A 21266-nucleotide genomic window follows, 5' to 3' on the forward strand; every position below is an offset into this window, starting at 1 on the left:
CATACATATGAATTGTTGGAGATTGAACTCAGGGCCTTGGCACATATGAGGCAAGCACTCTGCCACTAAACTACACTCCAGTCCTGAATAATTTGTATTTTCCCTTCATGGGGCTTCAACTCAAGACCTGGTTGCCGTCCAGGAGCTTCTTTTGCTCAAGGCTAGTGTTGTACCACTTTGAACTACAGTTCCACTTCAGGTTTTTAGATGGTTAATTGGAGATAAGAGTCTCACAGATTTTCCTTCCCAGGCTGACTTTGAACCATAATTCTCAGATCTCAGCCTCCTGAGTAGCTAAGGATTACAAGCATGAGTCAGCAGCACCCAGCACTGAATAATTTTTAAGGAAAATGATTTGACTGACTTATTTATAACTAGACAGGAAATACCAAAAGACAGACTCATCCTAGATTTTGAATTTGCTTTTATCAAAGTGCTCAATAGCACTTGTTCAGCTAAAGCAAGAGGGTATCTATTATAGGTGGATTTGAGTGGGTGTAAAAGTTAGCTGAGGATTTTCAGCCTGAACTGGTTTAAGTACAAGGAAGAAGATATACCATCTTAGCCAAAAGAATGCCCTGAATTTCAGCTGACTGGAATAATTTTGATGTTTTGATAATCTTATATTTTACAAATGTTTTCTCATAAATTGAAATAATTTTGTTTATGTCTGTCTAATGCAATGAAACCTCTAACCTCCCCTCCTCCAGCCTGACACACAAAAGGTTGATAGATTCTTATAAGTGATTTTTAATATGTCTTTTATTGTAAAAATACTGTACAGAAGGGTTATAGTTACATGAATAAGGTAATGAGTATATTTCCTATCAAGCATTTTTACCTCCTCCTTTATTTTCCCCTACTTTCCCCCCTCCCCAACTCCTCCCCTCCTCCCCAAGTTGTAAAATTTGTTTCAACACAATGTCTTGTACATATCGTTATAAGAGTGACTTTGCCTTGGTGCATGAGAATTAAAACTCTTGGGGCACAAAGCTATAAAGCTGTTTCTTACAGTGGAAGAAAATGAGCCAGTGCCTTAAAGATGAATAAGTGAGGCATGAACAAAGGTGAGGAAAATGATGAGAAGTGAGAAGAGATAAAGTGATTTTTTTTTTTTTTCTTTTGGTGCTGGCCCTGAAGCTTGATCTCAGGCCATATACACTTATACACTAATCTAGAGCTTTTTTTTTTTTTTTTTTTTTTTTTTTGCTCTAGGCTAGCACTCTAACACTTGAGCTACAGCTTCACTTCTGGCCTTTTTGGGGTATAGTTAATTGAAGATTAGTCCCAGAGACTTTCCTTCCTGAGCTGGCTTGAACTGTGATCCTCAAATCTTAGCCTCTTAAGTAGCTAAGATTACAGGTGTGAGCCACTGGTGCCTGGCTTTATCAGTAATTTTAAAAGAAAACACAAAATCTTACCACAGTCCTAGATTGTCAGAGCTCACAATTTAGGATTCAATGTGGTGGCTGCTAATGTAATTCCTACAACCTGTAAAAGAGCAAGAAGTTGATCATATCTTTTTAGGTTTTCTTTTTAGAGGATCAGATAATTGAAATATGGACAGAGCCATTCGGGGAACTAGAAACCTATTAAGTTATTCAAGGTATTCAACAATATAAACCCATTGTTAATCATTATTATTTTTTAGAAGTTTGATGATTGGGGAAATAAAGTCCATCTTTGTATCATATAGGAAGCTAGCCAGCATACATGTGTCTCTGAACTGATGATAAAAATAAATCACTTCAAGCCAGGCACAGGTGGCTTGTGCCTGTAATCCTAGCTATTCAGGAGGCTGAGATTGAAGATTACAGTTTGAAGCCAATCTCTGCAGGAAAGACTGTGAGACTCTTTTATTTTGGGGGAGGGTCCGGTAGTGGGGCCTGAACTCTGGGCCTGGGCGCTGTCCCTCAGCTCTTCAGCTCAAGGCTAGCGCTCTACCACTTGAGCCACAGCGCCACTTCCGGCTTTTTTCTTTTTGCTTATGTGGTGCTGAAGAATCAAACCCAGGGCCTCAATCATGCAAGGCAAGCGCTCTACCACTGAGCCACCTTCCCAGCCCGACTGTGAGACCCTTATCTGCAATTACCACCAGAAAACCAGAAGTTCTTATTGCCATAGAACTCAAAGTGATAGAGCACTAGCATTAAGCAAAAAAAAGCTCAGGGACAGTGCCCAGGCCCTGAGTTCAAACCCCAGAATCAGCAAAACAAATAATAAATAAATAACTTCAAAGAACAATAAATCATAACCCTATATTCCCTTCACATTGGACATCTTAGTCCTAAGAGTTGAAACACTGTGCTAGGGGTTCATTACTTGGAGATTTAAAACTTTTTTTAAATATTAATCAAGATGTTTCCTTTCTGAGCACTTTGGCTGCTGCTGAGATGCATCACATATAAATTATCTTGTCCAGCCTAAACCACAGTAATGGTTTTCTCCTCTCACTGGGGGTCTTATTGCCGCAGAACCCATTTTAGTACATGCAGAGGAAGCTGCTGGGCATGACGGGTTCTTCCCATACTCAGACAGCCACGTACACCTAGAGCCACATTAAAATTTGGATTTCACTTCCTCTCTTTCTCTCTCAAATATTTATTGATATTTTCTATTTAGTGGAACTCCCTCAATGCGGTCTGCTGAGTTTTACAAGCTTGCTGGGTCATGTTCCAGTAAGTTTTCCAAACACTAAATAAAGTGTTCAATGGAGCGATTGGCATCGTGACCCTTTTTTTTTTTTTTGCTTTAGGATGTGTGAAGAACCTAGAGTACAATCACTACTATAGTATTCAGACCTCCCTGGCAATGAGGGCCCTCTAGGGAGCCAGACGTCAGTGTGATTTCTTACACACGTTCAAATTAAACTGTTGCAAGCCTGCCTTGTTTTTCCACATCATGGAGAACCAGAGCTGTTGCAGCCTGTGTTATGAGAACTTGGTTCTTGCCTTGGAATTAAAGGAATCTGCCCTCCAGCAACTATAAAAGGATGAGTATCTAATGTGTGTTTGTTTTGAAAGCACCTTAGTGCCAGGAAGGCATGCCTGTTAAAGTTTGGAGACTAGAGTCTCTCCTAACCCTTCTGATTACTGGGACCAAATTTAGTATATGTCAAGCCCTGACACCTCTGGTAATATGCTGCCTCACATGTCGTCAGTATAGCCCTAAGAACCTTCTCTGAGTTCTTCAGAAATGACTGCCTTTTTCTGATTCTAAGGCCTTTGTCTCTTATCTGGACCTAAAGATTTTTCCTCTAACTGATTAACTGATATTATATATATATATATTTTGGGGGGGAGAGTCTGGTTGTGGGGCCTGAACTCTGGGCCTGGGCACTGTCCCTCAGCTCTTCAGCTCAAGGCTAGTGCTCTACCACTTGAGTCACAGCACCACTTCCGGGATTTTTCTTTTTGCTTATGTGGTGCTGAGGAATTGGACTCAGGGCCTCAGGCATGCAAGGCAAGCGCTCTACCACTGAGCCAACTTCCCAGCACACCCCCCCTTTTTTTTAAGCAATAAGTCTTTTTCAACACAAATCACCAGGGTAAGTCAGGAAGGGACTGGGGAGATTTGGCATTTCTAACAAGCTTTTGTGTGAAGCTAGTTCTACTCATCCTCAAGAAACTGGTCTCCCATCTTCAATTAAGTGAGTGTTCCCTACTTCTGACACTGAGTACCTTTTCTTTGAAGAGTACTTCACAACCACATATTTCCTTTGTCCTTTTCTGATTCATGTTTATCTTTTATGGTGAGTTATATGCCCTATGAGTACAGGGATCACCTGTAATTGGAACTTACCTTTTTGGTTCTAGGACCTGTCACAGTGTGCAATATAGGGTTGAATGCTTTAGAATCAATAGGTAAATAAATGACATGTTCTGCCCTTGAAAGAATGGTTGAATAGATATGTCACGGTGTCATATTAGTTAAATTGTAAACATTTGGTCATGGTGTTCATTACTTTCAAGTGCTTACTGGAGTATTGAAATTTCACATAAATAGGAAGAACTACTGCAATCTTAAATTAGAGAAAAAAATTATGATAGTGCATGTCTCTTGCTGTTAGTTCTGGAAAGGGGATTGTGTCAGATGAGTGAGATTTTGAACTTGTGGGTTCCAAAGAACTGTGTGCTTTCTCTTTTGAATAGTCTTTTTTTATTGAGGTAAAATTCATATAAGATAAACTGTAAATTGTAAAATACACAACATGGTGTCATTTGGTACATTGGCAAGGTTAGACAATTTTCACTTCTGTCTAAGACATTATCATCACTCCCAAAGGAAACCTCATCCAAGACCCTATTTTTAGCACATTGTTCCTAATACTTGGTGGTCTCAGCACCTTTTTAGACCCTAAAAAAATTACTTAGATCTTCAACAGTCTTTATGTTGATTGCACTGATATCTATAATATTAGAAAGTAAAAGGGAAAAGAGTATGTATCAATTCATTAAATATCACATTTTGTATTTTACAAATATCTCTGATATATGACTTGATTGAAGATAACTGGATGTTATATTTTCTTCTCTATTCAATCTGTAATAGTCCTCCCAACCTTCTTAGCCATGTTACTCTTGGTCAGTCATGGTCTGAAAATAGTAGATGGAAAGTTCCAGAATTAAAGAATAAAAAAGTTCTAATAGTATAGAATTCCAAGTAGCATGATGAAATAAAAATTAATAAAATTAATAATACTGCTGGTCTATCTAGGGAATTTTAAAGTAAAGCTAGGCAGGCTGGCTGGCTTGCTTCCGTCCTTCCTTCCTTCCTTCCTTCCTTCCTTCCTTCCTTCCTTCCTTCCTTCCGTCCTTCCTGCCTGCCTGCCTGCCCGCCCGCCTGCCCTCCTTCCTTCCTTCCTTCCTTCCTTCCTTCCTTCCTCCCTTCCTTCCATTACCTGTGATTGACACCACCTATTGACACAATGTGTTACCACTTACTGCCTTGGTTTATGATTCATGTGAAGGCAGGAGCATTGCCTCAGGCTCCATGCTTGGAAGCTCAGATGGGTAGCCTTGCAGGAATCATGGACCAACACTTTGAGAACTGCTGTTCTAGTTAAATAATAAAACCCCAAATAGCCTCATAATAGGCTCATTACAGACACCTCTTAGGAGTTGAGTATACCTGACTCCAAGATGTCAATTGGAAGATATTTCCCTGTGGGTATATTAGAGGAAGATTTTCTGATTCTACAAAAATAACTGGGCAAACCTAAGAATTTGAACAGTTTTATCAAGCAGAACTTGAAACTTTCCCATAGTTGATTAAAATATCTCCAATATCACTGGAATATATTAGAATATATTTTGTATTTTAATTAAAAAGTTTTTATAGAATTTCCAGTTAGAAAAATTGTAGGTCAAATTCAGATTATTCTTAGAATTTCGTGCATTTTTTTACTCTTGAAAATAGCCCTTTCTCATTTTTTTCTATTTGTCCATCTGTCTAGTTAAATGATATGGAATTCAAAGAGTAGAATTTTTTATCCCTTTTAAATTTTCCTTGTTTTAGGAATGTGCTTGATATATTTAACTATAAATTTTAACATCAAAGTTCAGAGATAGTCTTTCTTGATATTTACTTTGTATAGCATACTTGTTCTTAGTGAGTTTAAGTTTTGTTTAAAACCAGTTCTAAGAATAATCAGTAAGGTGTTTAATGGACTCAAAAGTTAGTATGATTTAAATCTGGATTGCTGGGTTGATTTATCTAGAAAATGGAAAAATTGTTTTTAATTTTAGCATTTTTGTGTGAGGCATGATAACATTAATTTTACTGTGAGACATGATAACAAAACAATAGTCAGTTATATATTTGAAGAGAAAACATGGGGGTTGGATTCTAGTCATATTTAATGAAGTTACTGTGTTGTATTAAGCTTGATAGAAGTAGAAGCACAATGAATAGGAGTTTAATTTTCTTAATGATTTTTAGATGTAGCTTTGTGAAAGTGTAGGACAGCACATGTCAAAGATTTATGTAGCTACCAGAAAAAAAAAAACAAAACATAAAGCTGGTTCAAATGAGTTAGCAGACTTGCTTATATAGCCAACAAAACAAAACAAGAATATGATCTTTTATGTTAGCTCCCAAACTGATAGATGATGTACAAAGCAATAAAATCTTTAGTTTTTAATTTTTTCCTTTTTGCTAAACAAAAACTATTTACATTTCAACTAGACAAAAACTACAAAATTACCAAATTAAACTCAAATTTTTAAGTTTACAGTCTGAGACTTCATCAGTAGTAAATAGTGTAAATCAAGGACAGCCCTACAAAATCATCTGTCTCAAAAATTAGTTGCTGAGCTAACAGATGATGGCATGGGTAGAGGGATGTAAAGTACCAGTGTTTAACTTGTTCTCCAGAACCATGTGGAAATGGAGCAGAGGCCTAGGTACTACTTGAAGGTAGGAGTTAGAACTGAAATGTCAACCTATTAAGTAACAGAACCTCACCACCACTGAATGGATTGACTAGGTAAAATAGATCGATTCAACAAACAATTAATTTTTCTTTGCCAGATTAGCATCTTTAAAGAAATTGATAATCACATTCAAAATTTTAAGGTATTTCTCAGTAATACCCCTTGAATACTACCTGAGCAGTACCTTATTTGTGTTGCCTAGGATTTTCATAACCAAAGCTCCTCTCAAGATAGATTCAAAATAATAAAGAAGTAATCCACCATCAGCTATAGTCAGTGGACACAATATAAAGAAATATCAAGACCCAAAAACTTCAACTAATAAAACAATAGTAGAGAAATTTCACAGAGACCATAAAATAATTGTTTAAAATGATTAAAAATATGAATAAGAGATTAAAACAAAAGAATAGGCAGATTTTAAGTAAGTATATAAGCCAATCGTGAGAGCTTATGCCTATAATCCTAGCTATACAAGAGGCTTCTTGTTCAAGTAGGCAGAAAGGTCTGTGAAACTCCATCTCCAAAATAACAAGCAAAAAAGCAGGGTTGGAGGTATGCTTCTCAAGTAGTAGAGCTCTAGCCAAGCAAATATGAGTTCAAATCTAAATACTGCAGAAAGAAAAACAGTAAGAAAGAAGGAAAGAAAGAAGCAGACAAGTACATGGTACAACAGAAATAAAAAATTAGTCACTGAAATGAAAAACTCAATTAATGAAAAACTCAATTGATGAAACAGTTATCAAACTAAACAAAGCTAGTGAAACTTAGTGAATGGGAACACAAATCTCAGAAAATTAGCCCAATGCCATCCATAAAAAATATTTGATGAGACATGGAAGACAGAATGAGAAGATCCACAAGATGGCCATGAGAATTTTAAGAGCCAAGAAAGACTACAAAGTGGGCACCAGTGGTTGTCTATGCTCCTAGCTACTCATGATGCTGAAATTTGAGGGTCACAGCAGTTCATAGTCAACCTAAGCAGGAAAGTCTGTGAGATTTTCAATTCTAGTTAGCTATCCCCCTCACCTACCCCCCAAAAAGTGGAGGTTGACTCAAAGAGGAGAGCACTAGCCTTGAGCACAAAAGCTCAAGGAGAGTGCCCAGGCCCAGAGTTCAAGCCCCACAACCAGACCCCCCCCCAAAAAAAAAAATCAGGGGAAAGAGTTAGATTTTTTTTTTTTTGCCTGACACAGTCTACTTAAAAAGAAAGGAAAATTTATTTCACATTTTAGGGGATCAAAGTTAAAGATCAGAGATAAAGTTTGGCATCTGCTGAGGGCAGCAGATGGTAGCTCATCATACATTTACGAAAGACAGAAGGGAGGGCGGGAGTAAGGGAAGGGGTGGGGGGGAAGAGAGAGATAGAGACCCCACCCAGCAATCCAGCAGACCTACTTAGTTAGGTCTCACAGTCTCTCCTTAGTCACATTCCCAGAAGCCTAAGGACCTCTTACTAGGTTCCACTTCTTGAAAGTTCCATGGCACTCCAATAATAAACATAGGGAAACTACAACATAATATTTGAAAAGATAATGGCTGAGAATTTTCTAAAATTAAGCAATACGAAACAACAGGTTCAATAGTCCTAGCCATTTCCCAAAAGAGAAAATGAGTTCAAGTCCACACAAATATGGAGAAATCCATACAGAACAACATAAATAGTAAGAACCAAGTAGTCATGGCCCACAATGTGTTGGAAAGTAGTGAATGAGCATCCTATTAGTAGCCCTGCCTGACCTTAGCCCTATAGTAGGGTCTTTGTAGTGCTGAATGATAGCCAGCAAATTATTCGTATTCCCATCATTTCCCATTTCTCCCATTATTTCTTGTTTGATGTTTAGTGCTTAATACCAACCGATTTCTTCCTCTTTTTTTGGTGGGGGAAAGTACTGGGGTTTGAACTTAGAGCCTCATACCTGATAAGCAGGTGCTCTATTTCTTGAGCCACACCCCCAACAAATGCTTTGATATAGATTTGTAACTTATGTGCCACCTTTTTGTCCTTGGAGAAGGGCTCCAGAAATGTGTTTTTCCTAGATCTTCAGACTATCCATCCCTTGTTTTTCATTAGTAAAAGGATATTTCTCAGCCCATTTGAGGACTTTGTCATCAGCTACCTCTATTACTTATTTTCTTCTTCCTTACTCAGCATCTGGCCCCACAGTGCTCTGTAGTTTGTCAGATTGAAAATTATTCAAATAATGTCTTTCACTAATTACTTTTTTCTTCATTTCCCAAACACACTCATCTATTGTTGTTTCTAACATGTATTTCCTACTCATTCCTACTTATTTCCCCACTTACCAACTGGAAAATAGATTATTAATTTTTTTTGTCCTTGCTTAGTGAGAATGTCCATTTTTCAATTTCTGCTGTGCTATCTTACCTAGAATTTAACTGGATGAGATGGAGAAAAAAGCTGAAGGGAAGCTGACCACACAACATAAAAGCTTTTTATTTTCCTAATGGCTTAGAGTGTTTCCTTCCTAAGGAGAAGTGGGGGTGGGGGAACAGCTTCCATGGCAACAGGTTCTAGCTGGGTGGGGGGCGCTGGGGTGGCACTGAGTGCTGGAGTCCAGAGTGTGAACAGTAGCCAGGAGCATCAGTGTTCTCCAGCATATGTCTCATAATGACTGCCATTTTCCTGATTGCGACTGGACATTATTTACAGCAGGGTGCTGGCTGGTGGCTTTGCTTTTGAGTGACACAGAGTTGTAAAGCAACAAAACCATGAGTAAGGGGCACAGATGGACCTTCAAGCCCACTCTGACCTTATTAGAGAACAGGTTCAGAGAGATTGCTCTGCTCCAACCCTTGGGATAAGCCTGCCTTCACCTTCTGCCTCCCCTCTCTCCCCTTCACTGCCTTTCCCTTAGCTTGGGGTCATTCCTGATACTCTGCTTTCCTCCATCTGGAATTATGGGAGCATGAATCCCTTCTGACAGACCTTCCTAAAAATATTACCTCACTTGATTTTAGAGGTTTACCTTCACATGGGATGTCAGTGTTGACTGCCAAGCATGCAGAAAATGGGAACTGTTTCTGATTCTTCTCTAGAACAAGTTCTGGCCACAAGGATTTCTTATTCCTGCAGCTCAGAGTGCTGAGCTACAGAAAGCTTTGGTGACAAAGCTTCCTTCCTGGACCCAGGCCAGATACACAATTAAAAGTAGCTTGGTTACACCCCTGAGCCTGTTAGATTGCCCATCCAAGCTCTGGGAGACAGAGATTCTCATTGCATAACACATGGGTGTCTGATTCCTTCCTGAATATCTGTTTGAATGCGTTCCTCATTATCATCCCACCTTGTATTATAATTGTTTTCAGAACTCTCGTCTCCCTTCCTTGCCTTGTAAGAGTAGACCAATGAGAAGTATTAGGATCCTCTTTGGCCTCTTCTGGTAGCCACAGAAATGTCAGAAATGTATATAATGATTCCCAAGTGCCTCCAGACTTACGGAAGCCTGATGGGATAAATCAAAATTAATAGCATTAAAATTCCCAAGCTATGTCCTTTCAACCCCCTTGAACCTAGAAGTATACCTAGAGATATTTATCAAGCCCAGATGTACCAGCTACTGGGCATATACTAACAAACAAGGCCGACATACTTCTTGTTATCATGGACCCTTGATAGTTGACAGAGAAATTGTCTTTGCTTCTCTTCTGGCCTGTTGTATCTATGGACCTCAGCTGACGATCATTCTAGCTATGAAGGCACAGAAATTCACACTGCCCTACTATTGCATATTACTTGTAAAAACTTTGAAAATAATAATGCCTTGTTTTGGTGCAAGAAAAAAATAAGGTCCCAGAAAAACATGCACACTAAAGCATTCTAGGAAGGAATGTAAATTGATACTGGTGTCCTGGGTGATGGTTTGGCAAAATGTATTAATAATGTTTACACCTTTCCATCCAGAAATTCCATTTCTGTACACTTATTCTGGTGAAAAATTTATTAAATAGAGGTTTACTGCAGTGTTATTAGAAATAATAAAATAGCCTGAATACTCAATAATAAGGAATTTCTATCTGCTGTTCTGTCAGATACTTCTGAGTCCAGGTCTTTGAGCAGATTCTTGGAACTCTGTTGCGTCTTGAATCTCAACTTTTTCAATCAGGAGGGATCTTTTTAGGGATTTGTTCTTTCTTTTATGTTTTGTTTCCCTCCCTACCCTTGTTCAATAATTACTTCCAGGTCACTGTGTTTGTGGTGTGGTTGTATGCCAGGTAAATGCCTGCAAATGCTCTTCTGTGTATAAGCCTGAACAGTGGGATCTGTCACTGATGTGTTTTCAGGAGAGCCATTTCCTAAATGGGTTCAGCCCACAGAGAAGGACAGAGGGAACAGCCAGAAGCCACAGGGTGTTCTCATCGTTGTGTGGGACACCACAGGGGGAGCAAGGATTCCCAAGCTTCCAATTGTATGCAGCAGCTGTTGACCTAGACTTCAGGATTCTAATGGAAAAAGAATAGAACTCCTCTGGAATATAATTTGTTGGGGTTCAATTTAAAGAACTCTTGGGTGCGAATCACTGATGTGATTGTAGGTGTGATTCCTAGTCCCATTGTAGATTGTGGACTTCTACACCATACTTTTAGATTCACTGGTCTCATTACAGAGGCCTTCTTGGCTTACCTAAGTTGGTGCTTATCTTGTTTGTTTTTTGGGTTTTTAGGCACACTTGTTTCTTTGCTTAGTGCCACTTTTGCAGTCTACCCTTCTTACTCCAGTATTTATGTATTGTCTACCTTTAGCAGTTTGAATGAAAGCAGGGATTGGTCTGTGGTTCACTGCCAAACCCAGATGCCTAGAAAGGTAAGTGGCATCTCACATAGTCAGACTTGGGAATGGTTTACTTGTTTGGTGTGTTTGGGAGCACACAGAAGGCTAGAGTACTCAGAGAACTGTGAGGAAAGGCCAAGTGGCATAGCATAAGGTTGAAATGGCAGGTGGGGGTCAGACATAGAAGCCATGGTGAAAAGCTGGATTTGCCGGAGGAGCTGATGTTCCCGAAGTTGTTTATCTCTGTGGATTTATACATAATCAGGCTGGCCTGATAATGTGGGTGATTGATAGCCTTGCTCGTGGAATCTAGAATTGCAGTGTCCTTGAAGTACTACTATAGCCCATGTTGCCTTGCTTCCCTGTTCCTACTACCATCTGTGTGGCCTTCTCCTACCTTTCTTGTTGAACAGGCATCACAAGATTATAACAGCTAGAGTGTCAGGCTTTGGTGTGTGTAAAATCTAAAGCATCTAAGTGTCAGTGAACACTTTCAATTTCCCTTTGAACACTATTAGATTTGAGCTTTAAGAATGATGGTTAGTGAAATCCTGAATGTTGGTGGATTGGAGACCTAGATCTCATCTTCCCTCTTGTCTCAGCTATCAGACAGACACTATCTGCTGTTCTCTGTCTAATGATAGATTGGGTTTCTCACTTTCAATCTCTAGTTCCTGTTTGTTGACACTATACTGTAGTTTGAGATTTGTTTGAAAGATAATAGAATTCCATAACTTTCTAGTTTTGTGCTGTGTATGAGAAGAATAAATTATTCTGTGCATGTGTTGAATTAAAAACTATATTACATCATTCCCTGACAATTCTGTTGTTGTGATTAAGGCAGTGATTACAACAGAAAGGTTTGGGTGTTCTCTCTAATTTTAACATCCATCACTATCTATAAACACAATTATTTATATATATATAAATAAGAGGAGCAGTTGTTTCCTTAGGCTTGAAATAAATAGAAATTTTCAGAAATAACAATTGGGTGCAGCAAGGAACTGGGACTGACCCAGAGCTTTATCACTGAAGGAAAATATAAGGTGTAATTCACTCAGATTTCTTTCTAACTTCTGTAGACTGTGAAGAGAGTACATTTTTTAGAATTCTATTCATTAGCCTTAGATATATGAACATAAAGAATATTGATACACAATTCAAATAATTCTTCATGGAGACTAGGGATCTGAGATATTTTTCATCTTTCTTATTGAAACATCAGACCTCCAGCTCTTGTTCATGAAGAGCCATGAACTTTTTCAGATAACAAATAGCAATTTTCTCTATTAATTAAATGTGCTCTCACACACACATATGTGAATGACAATAAATTCTAGTAGTTTGGATAGATTGGTTCTTGAAATAAATCTGGCTTTTTCAACCACAGCTTTTCCATTGGTTGTATACTCAGGGCAGGGAATGCAACTTTCTGTTTCCTTTTTGGGATGAAAGCATACTCTTTTGCAAAAATATGCCAGTCAGCTGGACTACTTCCCTCATTTGAAAGATCTCCATGAAAGGAGCTAGATTACCCAGGATGGGTGCTTGCATGTGTGCTTTGCTTTCTCTATCTGCTTTCTCTGTAATGTTTCTCATAATCCCTTCTGTGGATATGGAATCTTGGTCTTCTTTCCAAGAAGGATTATGGTCATTTCCATAAAGCAGAAACGAGCTTTGCATCTTGTGAGAAATGAGAAATTATTACTGCTGTGCCTCAGAGCTACTTCTCTTACTGGAGCTAAACCAGATGGCTGGGCTAATCCTTTAGCCTTTGGCTTAGCTTTTTTGTCCCTGAATGGGGCTCACAATATGAATCTGGCTTCAGAAGACTGATATTTCTTTTAACTAATTAAAGGAAGTTTTGTAGTTAAGGTCAATGTACTGTGTTTCATTGAGATCTTTAGTGCTGGGATTGCTCACTGGTGACTTATTAGCTGGATGTCAGAGAGTAGCACATAGAGGTTATTGTCACTTTAGGTTCTAGGCCACTAGTTGGGGCTGGCCAAGACTTCTCTTCTCTTGCTGAGTTTCTAGTGGAGTCTTCCCCTCACAGTAACTAGTGGGAAAATGGAACAGTTGCAGAGACCTGCCAGGTTAGTACAGTCATGAGCAAAAGGCATAGAGTCTGACACAATTGTCACTTGAGTACAATAAAACAAGGCTGCATTCTGCTTTGTACATGTCTCAAATTCTCTTACTGATATTATGGTCATTTGCAAAGTAGTTTCTATCTTTGAAAAATAAATGACCCATGGAATTTGAGCATTTAAGTATTAGTAGTTGGGACTATTTTGAGTCTACAGACAGGGATGGCTAATATTAGATTACCCCTCTGATGAGAATTTTCTAATTGCTTTTCATCTCACTTAGTGAAGAACAAAGCCCTGACAGTGGCCTGCAAAGCCCTCCAGGATTTCCTGCCTCAAGTTCATTACTTCTCTGACTTCTAATACTATCCCCTTGGCTTGTTCTTTTCCAGGTACAGGTACATTCCCATCTTGAGAGCTTGTGTCTACTGTTTATAGATGTATACTGTTTATAGATGAGCTTCATAACCTCACTAGGGTCATTATCTCATACCTCCTTCAGAGACTTCCCTCACCACTTTTAAAGATGCAAATATGTCCTAATACTCCCTGTCCCCTTTCCCTGCTGTTTCCCTATAGCACCCTATATTTTATTTGCTTATTATCTGTCCTATCCCCCAAATGCTAAAATTTCTCTAAGACAAGGAATGGTGTGAAGGGGTCAGGCGGTAAGGAGGAGGGTAAGTGGGAGAGTGTCTGGTTTGTTCACTGCTGTATCCTAGCACTCAAAGCAGTCATCTACATAAAAGACATTCAAAAAAACCTTTATAATTGAAGAATAGGGGCTGTCCTGTGACCTCTGTGCTGGTCAGCTTGCACCTCCTTCTTTGGGTAGAAAGCTCTAAAGCAGTGCCTCCATGGCCAGTCTTTTGGACAGGAGTAGCTTGACAACATGGGTTGAGTCATGAAGGAGTAACCCATAGGAACTGATGCCCATGCCACAATTGGTGACATCAGTTTGGTGTGCACATCCACACTTGTGTATTTTGTTTGCCTTCTGGCTGTTCTCTAGATTTAAGAACTAATCAAAAAAAATCATGGTAATGAATATGAAAGCATTTTATAAACTATAAAGTGCTTTGCAAATGTTAATTACATTGGGTCCTAGAATTGATTGTTATGCAATTTGAAATAGTTAAGTAATTTTCCAGGAAGAACAGCTGCCTCCGTCAGCTTCTCTGCAGGTCTTTTTCTAAGTGAAGGCTGTTCTTCCCCATTCAGGCCTGTAGACTAGACCAGGCTGGAGCGAGGCCTCCAGATCCAAAAATGTAAAAGTGAATCAGTGATTTCCTAGATCTAAGGAAGGTGCCTTCCGTGTACATAAGAATATTCAAGTACCTAAGAGCCAACACAGTGTAGGACAAATAAAATTCAAGCTTCTTATTTGGAGGCTTCAAAAGAAAATGACTAATTTACTAAGTAACTCACAACAAAAATAAAGCTCTTTTGTTAATGAAACCTGTCCTAAATCCACAGAGATTCCAGTAAATATAATGACCCAGATTAGCTTATTGCCAGTAATGGCCGGTGGACACAGATGACTCTAATATTGTTGTTTGCTATCAAGTATCTTTCAAAATGAACAGGTTCCCCCTTTGTTCCATGAGTTCCTTAAAGTACGGTCATGTAGAAAAGAAGAGAAGCAAGTGAGGTAAAAAGATATGTATTCTATTTTACATCACACACACTGTATTGTATCCAAGATATTAAAAGTAGTAACTCTGAAACCACTTTTCAGACTATTTGGACTTGAATTCTGAGTCTCAGACCTAGTAGATCTATGACCTAGAGTAAATTTCTGAATTTGTGGGACTCTCAGCCTTTTCATGTGGGGAGAATAATGGAACTTACCTCATGGGGTAATTTTAAAGATCAAATGAGATAATTGATGGAGTGCTTATACCTTTCTCACAGTAAATACTCACTTAATGTTAGTTGCTGTTATTCTTGATGACAATCATAGTAATAATCAAAGGCAGGCAGAAAATAAAGGGATTTCAGAAACATAAAAAGGTATAGGCATCTGTATCCTAGCAGGTTTAGTCAATGTATTGGAAGGAGACTAATATAATAATGTGAGCATTATGCTGTATTATATAATGCATATTAGGTAATGCATATTAAATTAATGATTATTAAACCCTTTTAATACTTTATGGCCTTCATACCTTCCAGACCAGGGTGGCCAAAGAGAGAGATTTAATTTGTTTTGTGCCATTGCTGTAAGGATAAGCCACTCTGTCTATGCCTTCCACTGCCCCTGGTCTAACGATAACTACAACAGCAGTAGATTACAAAGAACATTTGAACCTTGCATTTAGTGTAGCTGGGCATGGGTATACTTACAAGAAAGTGGCTTCCAAAGTACCTGTGTATGTGGTTTCCCCCCCCACCCCCAACACATGATACAGCAAATTGCAAAGCACTTGCTATGTGGCAGTAGGGAGATTCATGCCATCCCTGTCCTTGGAGGTCTTAATAAGCACAGAACTTTAATGAATGATGATATGTTTATAAATCACTAAGTGCCACGAAAGGATCAAAGAATTAGAATCTTAATCAGAGATCTGACATGGAGTGAGAAAGACCCATTTGAGGAAGTGAGTGGTACTGGGGAGAGAGCCAGATAAAAATGGGCTATAGAGGTTCCCAGGAAGCAAGGATCCTCTTAGGAAGATGACAGGAGGCCTACAGAGATTTTTAGCCTACTGAGAAAAGAGTAAAGGGAAGTATGGTTGAAAGGGGTCTTAAGAGGCCAGCAGTATTAGTAGGATCTGCCAAAAGTTTCCTCTAATATTTTAAATTTTATTTTTATAAAGTATACATGACAAGTTTTACCATCTTAGCCATTTTTAAGAGTACAGTTCAGTAGTTCAATAGTGTAATTGGCAACTATCACCATTATCTTTCTCCATAACTTTTCATCTTATGAAAGTGAAACTTTTTTGGAGGGGAGGACGAAGCTGTACTATGATTTGAATAGAGGGCTTTACATTTGCTAAGTAGGTACTCTGCCACTTGAGCCTTACCTCACCTCCAAAACTTGTTTCTTTTGTTAGTTTTTGAATGGAGGTCCTGCTTTTTTGTATGTGCTGGTCTGGATGAATATCCTCCTATTTATGTTTCCCATGTGCACTTTTTCTTGAATGAAGTTTTTATTGGATGAAATGGGTTCTTTCACTCAGGCTAGCATGAAATGATTACCACTGGGTATGTGCCCATCCCTGTCACAAGTAGCTAGGATTACAAGTATGAGACACTGTACCCACCTTGAAACTCTTTTTAACTTTCCATCTTTTTTCCCTAATTCCATGGTAAACATCATTCTACATTCTGTCTCTCTATATTTGTCTACTTTTAAATGAAGTCAGTGTTTGTCTTTTTGTGACTGGCTTGCTTTATGAGATTGGGTTCTTACATGTGTTAGCATGTGTCAGAATGTCTTTCCATTGTAAAGTAGAGACCACATTTGTTTAACCATTCATTTATCCACCCATGGGCATTTGGGGTTACTTCTGTGTTATAGATATTGTAAAAAAAAACTGCAATGAAAATATGTATGTGAACCCCTGTTTTAGAGACTCTGCTTTTAATTCTTTTGGGTAAATACCCAGAACTGGAATTGTTGGGTAATATGACATAGCAGTGCTACATTTTATTTTCTGAGGACCTACCATCATGTGATGCCAAGGGTTTTCAGCTTGAAATTTAAACCAGTTAGATACCCTTGTTGAATTCAGAATAGAGAGTTGAGCTGCATTTGAGGCAAGGAGAGTTGACTGCATACACAAACTTTAGAATGCTCTTGCTTAGACTGCTGGCTGCACACAGAGAGACCTTATTTTTTTTTCTGCGTCACACACATTCTTTTTCCTTTTCTCTAAGGACCAGAGACCAAGTAGGCCTCTGTAAATAGGGTTAAAGTTGGCATAAGTAGTTCTTTGCAACACATCACAACTCATAGGTCATCTATACCCATCTGGAATGTAGTTTGTACAGCTTATCAAAAGCCGAGAACACATTGCTAACTCCTCATAGAGCCTTGGCATCCTTAGATAGAGTAGTACATCCTGGAAAGCTACATGTACAACCATCATTGTGCCTGCCTGGGGGCTATGGAAACCATTTTTTTCTTTTAATTTATTTCCTTTCAATTCAGTAGTATTTATTCTTTCATTATTAGAAAGCAACTCTCTGACTGTGCCAGCCAGCTATAAATGGTATTTGGAAGGCAGTTCATCATTTTTCCAGGCATGAAGACATATTGTACTGTGTCCCTTCCTCCTTCCTCCTCTTATTCTCCTTCTCTTCCTCCCCTTCCTCTTCCTCCCTTTCCTCCCCCTCCATTCCAGTTTAATAATCTGGGTAAAAAATGAGGAAGCATCCTTTTTCCCTCTGTTTTCAACCTGCTGGATCTTAAGCATGTGACTTCTCTGTATGTTCATTTTTTGTGATATTTCCTACAGATAAAGAGTACCTCTCTTAGGCTGGCTGAATCTACCTTTAGTTGAATAGGAGCAGCTGAGAGCAAAGGTTTAAGAAGACTGGGAGGGCTGGGCCCTGGTGGCTCACACCTAGCTACTCAGGAGGCTGAGAGCTGAGGATCAAGGTTCAAAGACATCCGGGGTAGGAATGTCCATGAGACTCAGATCTCCAATTAACCAGCAGAAAACCAAAAATGGCACTGTGGCTCAAGTGGTAGAGTACTAGCCTTGAGCTGAGGTACAGTGCCCAGGCCCAGAGTTCAAGCTCCATGACCAACAAAAAAAAAAAAAAAAGAAGACTGGGAGATAGGTTAAGAGGACTGGCTCTGCTGATTTTGTTTTCCCTTCATTAGCTGTATAACCTCAGGCAAGTTACTTAACTTCCTAGTGCTTTGATATAAAATGGTAGCTATAGTCCCTGTCTGAAGAGATTAAGGAAGTGCTATATAAAAGTACTCTTCATGAACACTCAATTATTTAAGGTTGAAAGTCTGGCTATTCACCAGATAATCATTTCCAGGAAGATGTCAAATAATGAGTGTGACCCCATGCCCACAGAACAAGTTATTTTGTACTCTTTCGGGTGACAGCCATTTGGAGGTTCAGAAAAATTGTATTTATGGCCCTGATGAGTTTTCTCAGCAGAGGCTCTTCAGTACCCTCCAGACTGGTCCAGCCATAACAAGGCCAGATGGTATCCAGGCAACACACTGCAGAAATACTCAGGATTCCCCTACCCCCTGCTCATTCCCCCATTATGTACTAAGGATGAATTTGGAGGTAAATAAAAGGAACAAGATTGAAATCCCTGGAAATTCAAACTTAGCTAGTTAACTGAAAAACAAAACAGAACCAACCAACCACAAAAATCATATAGCGCTAGCCTTGATTTCTAGTAACACCTTCTGGCTCCCAGGCTTGGAATTTCCCTGAGAAAGCATGGAGATTAAGGTGATGCTTACTGTACTTGGTGCCCACTCATTATCCCACTTTCAGAATCAGAATCGAGGGCCTGCCCATGAGGTGGAGGAGAAAGAGGAAGGCAAACAGGAAGAAGAGGAAGAGGAGGAGGCCATCAGGATCCAGCTCCTAGTCCTGTAGCTCTTGGGAGATGGGGGCAGTCCAGTGTAGAAATATTCCATTGGGTCAACTAGAACACATGTGTTAGAGGAGACAGTTTAATGTGGCTGCCAGTGGGCTGGGTGGAGCCTAGAGCAGACCTGTGCAGGGTGATGGGCCTTGGTTGGTTAGAGGCCAGGCCAGGTCATATGGTTGTTGGTATGAGGAAGCAGAGTGACTTGGATGGCTTTGATTTGACTTCACAAGGATCCTCCATAGGGAAGTAATAGAAAATGAATATATTAAACTTTCATACAGATTTGAAGTATGTCACAACTTTAATAAAAACAAAGAAGAGAAGTACAGGTAAATAGGATGAGAGAAATCCTTAAAATACAAGTAGGGCAGATGGGACTCCTTGCCCCAGGCAGAAGCAGCCATTGGAGGTTTCCAGACAGGCTGACTAGTGAAGCCACCAGCTAATGGCATTGCTTTAAACTGGCATTTACTACCATCACCTCAGCCTTAATTGTTACTGTGACAACAGCAGCTGTCACTTATGAAGCCATTATTCATGTTAGGAGATTTACTTACATAGTCATGCTGAATCAGCTTCTATTGTTATAAGGTAGGTATTAATGTTTCCATCTTACATGTGTGAAAGTGGGTTCAGAGGGCCACGTGGCATGCCAGCTGGTATTCTCCATTGGACTCAGCTTTTGTGCTACCGCCTTGTCCTTGCTTTAAGTTCCATTCCTCTATACTCATATTTGCCTGTTATACCCCTACAGCAGTGTTTTTCCATAACACTGTTATGAAACCAATTTAGCGGATTAAAAAAATAGAAAAAATCAGAATAAATTCTACTTACTGTTAAATGAAAATTTTGTTTCTGATATATCATGTGTCTATGTGATTTTCTGCCCATCTGTTCATACATGTCTATATGGAAAAATGTATGATGAAATATTATGTGGGAAGATGCATGTTGTATTTTGAATCACTGTCAGAAAGTTTGAGAGCTGATATCTGGAGTTAGTAATAGAGGTCAAATAAGCATAAAAATAGTTGTAGAGCTTTTTGTAAAATGTAAAACACCTGCAAGTTTGGGCTGGGAAGGTGGCTCAGTGGTAAAGTGCTTGCCTTGTATGCATGAGGCCCTGGGTTCGATTCCTCAGCACCACATAAGCAGAAAAAGCTGGAAGTGGCTCTGTGGCTCAAGTGGTAGAGTGCTAGCCTTGACTGAAGAGCTGAGGGACAACGCCTAGGCCCAGAGGTCAGGCCCATGACTGACCCCCCCCCCCCCCAAAAAAAAAAAAACAACCTGCAAGTTTAAGTTACCATTATCATTGACATTGGAAGCTGAAGCAAATAAAGGATGATAGATAAGTGATGGCACACTCAGTCCATGCAGACACTGCTAACCTGTCATCACATTGTGTCCAGGGAACCTATCACACCAGAGCTCAAGACCAAACCAATTTGCAAACCCTTCATAGGCAAGCATATATACTGGAGTCCTTCCAGATTTGTGTGAGTATAGAGAACTCCTTAGTGCTTAGAGTGCTCTAGCTCTCGTTTCCACTCAAGGAAAACAGATGTAGTTTCCATGACAGCACGGAGGTCTTTCTCTATAGCCTCCCAAAGGGTTGGCTGTTGTCTGCTCCCTCCTAAGCCCTCCTCCCCCCAACCCACCTTCACCATCGCTATTCTCATCTGGAAGCAATTTATTTCCTTCTGTCTCTCAGAGGGTGTTGGACCAACCTAGAGTGTCCAGCTATTTTCTCTGAAAATAACACTGTCAGGAAGTCTCCCTGCAAAGTTCATTTTCATTAGGACATGTTCTTTCCTCATTAATTCCAATTCACAAGGGACCTGCATGGAACATGGGGTGCAGTTTCTCTGACGATTGCCCAAAGGCATGCCCTGTGGGAGATGTACTGCTTCTTGGTTGACAGCAAGCCCCAATGATGACAAAAGGGACTGGGTTTCCCCCAAGTGGAAATCACATTTTGAACTGTTTATCTGCAACATGCAAAGTAAGCCTGCAGGATTCGTTCTGTCTTGGCAGTGCACACAGATGGCACCCCAACAGAGTGGCCCATCTGGACACAGGGATCTGACAGGCATGTGTCAGACTTTTTCAGTACAATGTGCAATGCACAAGATATGTCTGTGTGTGGACTCTAAGTAAAGACTCAACATGACTTGTTGAATGATATGAAGAAAAGCTCAAGCAGCTCAGTTACCAGAACAGAAAGCAGGCAATCTGTGCTTTATGGACCACGCTAATGAATGAGCCCCATGGCCTCTGCTGGACCCACTTCCCAGGGCTCTGCCAGCCCGCTTCCCACACATCTATAAATCCATCAAGCTAGAAGTGGCGCTGTAGCTCAAGTGGTAG

General features: G+C 39.6%; 1 protein-coding gene across 4 annotated transcripts in view; it reads left to right on the top strand.

Annotated features, from left to right (window-relative positions):
- The window catches only part of Arhgap26 (Rho GTPase activating protein 26), a 447402-nt gene that overhangs the window by 307667 nt on the left and 118469 nt on the right, over window positions 1-21266 (top strand). The window lies entirely within an intron of this gene.

This window comes from Dipodomys merriami, unplaced genomic scaffold (assembly GCF_024711535.1).
Source record: "Dipodomys merriami isolate MVZ:Mamm:240054 unplaced genomic scaffold, mDipMer1.0.p SCAF_27, whole genome shotgun sequence".
Classification (NCBI taxonomy): Eukaryota; Metazoa; Chordata; class Mammalia; order Rodentia; family Heteromyidae; genus Dipodomys; species Dipodomys merriami.